The sequence below is a fragment of the Lipotes vexillifer genome, unplaced genomic scaffold (assembly GCF_000442215.2).
Source record: "Lipotes vexillifer unplaced genomic scaffold, Lipotes_vexillifer_v1.1 scaffold2116, whole genome shotgun sequence".
Lineage (NCBI taxonomy): Eukaryota > Metazoa > Chordata > Mammalia > Artiodactyla > Lipotidae > Lipotes > Lipotes vexillifer.
In genome coordinates, this window is record NW_006791713.1 from 491,027 (window position 1) to 496,597 (window position 5,571).

Here is a 5,571-nt window from a genome sequence, read left to right on the forward strand (position 1 = left end):
TGAGGAAACCAAGGACAGGGAGACCTGCCTGGGAGCGCAAACACGTGTCCCCTCTGTGCACCCAGCCAAGGCTCCAGGCTTCGTGTCCTTCTCAAAGATTCTGTTCAAAGGAGACATGCGTTCTTCAAAATAAACAGCCCCGTGGTGGTTAGTTTTATGTGTCAGTTCGACCGGCCGTGGCCTGCGCAGATGAAACATTATCTGGGTGTGTGCGTGTGAGGGTGTTTCTGGACGAGACGAGCATTGAATCGATGGACTCATATTTTCTGTATATTTCTAAATTTTCTACAATGAAAGCGTGATCCTTTACATCCTAATTGTGAGAAGGTAGAAATGGGGGCTGGGCTCTAGGGTCTAAGTGCACTTTTCGCTCTAAAATTCCATACTGTTCACAGTTCACAGCACACGAGGGTTTTTCCCTCCACTGGTTTGCTAATAGCAGTGCTGTCTGGCATTTCGCTTCTAAATCCCGGGCAAGACTGCATTGTTATCTGTAGAACTTAAGTGCTGGATCGTGTTTGTCTGCGAAGTTTGTCCCCGCTGCCTGAGGACCAGACTGAGCTAAGACAGTAACGCATGGAGAAGATAATAACATTTGACTTGTAAAGGTGACATCACAAGCGGCAGGGCATTTGGTGCAGCACTTACTCATCCCAGGGGCGAGTTCCTTCCTCCAAGATGTGGTGACGCTTCTGACAGTTTCTTTAAGGCAAGGCGATGAGCCCAGCCTGCTCAGAAAGGCAGACGCAGGGGTGAGCTCGGCGTCTGCGCGTGCAGCCCTGTGCCTCCAGTCCCGATTTCCCGTCTTTGTGCCCACCTGGGGAGGTGGTGTGCAGACGGAGAGGCGTTCTTAACAGCCTGCCCCGGGGCGGGGGTAGGAGGCCCCTCGCTGGCCAGGCCTGTCTTTGGGGCAGTCCGTCGCAAGGGAGGGCACTGCCTGCCTCCGGTCGCTGTCGGGGGCTGGCTGAGGCCCCGGCAGTCTCCTCTGGTGGCTCCTGCGAGGTCAAAGTGGGGCCTCCAGCCTGGATGGGTCCCAGCCTGAAGCCCCTCAGCTTCTTGACTCTGCCCTCACAGTCAAGGCGGTGGTGCCCCTTCTGGACAAGTATCCTGGACCAGGTCCCAGGCCTTGGGTGATGACACACGGATTCCCGCTGGTCCCTCCCCTCCGCCGTCTGTCCCACGTTGAGTCCCCTCCCTGCAAAAGCCCGTTTCTCTACTTTCACAGCCGACCTTTACACGCCCCCTTAAGGCCAGAACCCAAATCTTCAGCACTCCCCCCTCCCCCAAACGTGTTCCTCTCTCCTCCGGAGCCAGGATGTCTCCGTGTGGTGGGTGCACCTCTTCCACCAGGTCCTGGGTGGGTGCTTTGTGCTAGTCCCCCGAAGCCACATCTGATCCGGAGGGGCAGGTGCTTTGTGCACCTGCCCACGGCGCCCCGCTTCCCCTGGTCAGGCCACCCCGCGGGAGGAGCGACCACCCAGCGGTCTCACGCTGTTCTTCCGCAGGAAACAGAAATACACTTGAGAGAAAAGAAACAGTTTCTTTTTAACAAATGCATGTCTTTGTACACAAGTCTTTTCTGCATCTCTCGTTATACCCTTTAGACATTTCCAAGTGGATTTTCTGGAAGGGGTGTGCTAACTTACACCCCGTGGGAGCGTTAGCTCTTAATACCATTTGTGAAGGTTCTCTAAGTTAAAAACATTTATTTATGTTATTTATTTGGCTGTTCGGGTCTTAGTTGCGGCATGCAGTATCTTTAGTTGTGATGTGCGGGATCTAGTTCCCTGACCGGGGATCAAACCCGGGCCCCCTGCATTGGGACCACGGAGTCTTATCCACTGGACCACCTGGGAAGTCCCTCATTTCTGTATTTTGCATAAATGTACGACGTGATGTTTCCTGTGGGCTTTTCCTTCATTCCAGTCTCAAAGGCTTGGCCGGAGGTTGTCAAGATCTACGCATTCCATTCAGGGAGCCTGGGGACACCCGGGCTTCCTGAGGCGTGCAGGGCGGTGGCCCACTTGCCACCAGTCAGGCCTCCAGACGCCCTCACTCCTGGCAGCACAGACTTCTTCGCTGGACGGACATCGGCTCAGCCAGAACTGTTGCCCGTCGGGAACCCTGTGTCACCCCTGTGTGAGAAGGAAAGCTGGGGAGAGGCGAAGGGTCAGGGCGGGCAGGGGAGCAGCTCCCAGCTGGCCTTGGGGCCAACCCCTCCCTTGGGTGGAGTCGAGGCTGTGGGTGACAAGCGGACCCCAGGCAGCTCGCTTGAGAAGGTACGTGGGAGATCGGGTCCCAGGGCATGCAGCAGCCTGGACACGGAGCCTCACTCCTCCGGCCCCTCCAGCAGCCGGCCTGGGACCCGTGCAGCCCCTGTGCGGGGAGGGCCACCCGCAGGGCTCGGGTCCCTCAGCGTCAGCCTGAGGGGAGGGGTTTACCGACGGGAGTAGGGCACTTACCATGAGGAGTCAGGTTCCAGCTCCAGGCCCCTCACCTGTGTGAGCCATTTCTGTGTTACTACCTGAGGGTCCCCAACCTTTTATACAGTTTTATGAGCGTCATATCTCGATCTGCACCTGACGGGGGTCACAGAAGGAACCCTCGGTCTCCCACACACTTCTTTCTTTCTCCATCAGAGATGCCAGGAAGGAGGAAAAAGGGGGCTGACGCACACCTCCTCGACTCCCACTTCAGGCACCAAAGCACTTATGCAGATTGCATCAAAAGTCAAAGCATCTGCCCAAAATGTCTCTAAGGGACTGGCTACCCAGTGGGAAACGGTAGTTTGATTTTGGACGAAGTTCTTGGAGGTGAGGGTGGAGATAAATATGTGCTGTTCCAATGGATTGAGTCACCCAGGTTGGAAAGTTATAAAAGGATGTGTCGCTGTGGTTCTCAAACTGTGTGCCGAGGTGCCCATGTGCCGCCCACCCACAGGGGCAACGAGGGGGGTTTCAGATTCTCAGGGAGACAGTGATGTTGGTTGGATAGACTCTACCTACAAGCCAAGGTGGCTCACAGTTTCCACAGCACCTACACTACATTCCTTGCAATGACATACATCTTTGCAAAGCTGGGGTTTTACGGGTGCCTTGATAAAAAGCAAGCTCCTGGTGAAAGTCACTGTGGAATGGGAAACAAAGGTGGCGGCAGTGTTGGATCTTGTGCCAGCATTTGAGGAGTTGTGCAGTGCCCGACAGGCACACACATCCCACTCGCAGTGGTGGTTACTTAAGAATGAAATTAAAATAGCATTTTTCTTTCAGTTTACTGTATTTTTTTCCCAGATGGCTACTAGGTTTTTAGGACACAGACACTTCTTAAACTATTTGGAACGAACTACCTAATAAACGAACTACTAGGCAGTCCTTTTGTCATAGAAGCCCTGAGAGAGATGCTAAGGACCCATGAAGTGAGAAAGTTTGGGAACCTGCCATGGGCATCCCACCCCACCCACGGAGGCAACCGCAGATGCTGGGTTTTGGTCCGTCCTAGAGATATTTAATGCACGTGATAGCAGCTAACATTTATTTAACTTTTACTTTGTGTCAAGTGCTGTTCTAAGCTTTGTGTTTCTTAACGAACTTAATCCTAGAGACGAGGCCACAAAAGCGACCGAATCCACATCCCCCCACCCCACCCCCAGTAAGGGCTTCAGGGGTGGAGCTGACACAGACCTGCTCTGCCTTACCTCTGTGCAAAGCCGGGGCATTAGCTTTAAATACGTGTCAATTTGATAGGAAAAAATAGCAGTTGTTAGAATATTAGTTTCTTTAAACGCTTTATGGTATCTTTTTTGGTCATTTATATTTATTCTTTCCATGACTGTCCTTTGTGAACATCTTTAAACTTTTGAAATGTCACCGCTTTCTAGGTGTCTCTACAACATTAATGTGTTAATTATTTTGAAACACCCAATCAGGGGAAAGGTTGTCGTGCTAACTGGAACCTTCTACTCCTCTAAACTTCAGTAGGTCAGACCCATTTTTTAAAATTAGATGTTTACCTGCTAGACTCAGAAAACTAATCCTGAGCTTTTCCGTCATAGCTTCTAGGTTAAAATGGTTATTTGAGAAAAAATAAAAAGAGAAGACTCTCCCTACCTCATAAAAGAAACCTTAAAACGTTTGTCTCTGACAATCCGTGACTGTGGGCACTGCAGAGGTCACTTCTGCTGCTTGATTTTCTGGTAACAGGGGACTGTTGTTTTCCAAGTCTGAGGAAGAAATCGATGCTGTGTGACATTTTCTTATCCAGGTTTTCTGATGTTCACAATTGACCTTTGCTGACTGTCCTTCACTTCTCCACGTGAGACCTTGTTCCACATCCTGGTTGGTCTGGAAGGGCTTTGGTCTCGCACTGCTGAGGCCTCCATTTACTGGCTGGCAGCCCCCTGAGTTCATGTGAGGAGTGGAGCTCTGAAGAGTCATGTAGGTTTCCTTTTATTATATTACTAGTTAGTCCAGACAGCTAACCTGCAGCACAGGCGTTACGAAAACAAACTTGGGTCTGCTTGCCCCAGTGCGGTAAAGCCAATCCACTGCCCCCAGGTTGTGGTGAGGAAAGGGCAGTGTTTATTGTGTTTAATTTAGGCACCAAGCAAGGAGAACAGGCAGCTCAATGCTCAAAAGACCCAAACTCCCCAATGGCTTTCAGGGAAGGCCTTTTAAAGACAGGGGGAGGGAGGGGGCTTGTGGAGAGCGTGATCAGCTCGTGGACGTTCTTCTCATTGGTTGGTAGTGAGGTAATTGGGAGTCAACATCATCAACCTTTTGGTTCCAATTGGTCTGGGGTCTCCATGCTTGTGGGCAGCATGCAGTTAACTGGTGGGGATTTCAGTATCTGCAAAACAGCTCAAAGGACATGGCTCAGAATATGATCTACAGCCCTGGAGGAGGAACTAAAGGTCCTTGATTTTGTTTAATGGCTAAACCATTATCATTTTGTCTTGCTTGACTGTTTTCCTTTCTTTCTGCATTTTCTCACTTCTCTGATTAATTTACTCTTTGGAACTCGGGGAAGACCTATGAGGCAAAGGTTTCTCTACAGACAAGAGGCAGGTGGAGGGCATAGCGGGGATGGGGGAGTGTGTGTGTGTGTGTGTGTGTGGTGTGTGTGTGTGTGTATGTGTATGTGTGTCTGTATGTTTGTCTGTCCTGGGAAGGCCCCACAGAGTCCCAAACAGTCACACATCAGCTATGATCTGGACTTCAAGAAAAGGTTGTTCCCATAGAGCGTGCTTTTTCTTGGATCACTTCACGTTTTTTACCCAAAGGGTGACTGTTGTATAAAAATATAAAGGATTCCTTTTTCCAAATAAACCTGTCTTCTCCAATTAATCTGGGGTCCTTAGGAACTAGTAAAATAATGTAGGTGAAATATACCAGGTATATAGGTATTAACAGAGGAACAATATAGAAACTAAGATAAGGCACTTTATAAGTGGATCTATGAGTATTTTTTAAATTATTATTTACTTTAATTAAGGAGCAATAACTAGAATCCACCTTGGCGATTTCAAGAAGGCTTTAGTCCTTGGAATGAAAAATAGTTTAAAGCTAGGGAAAG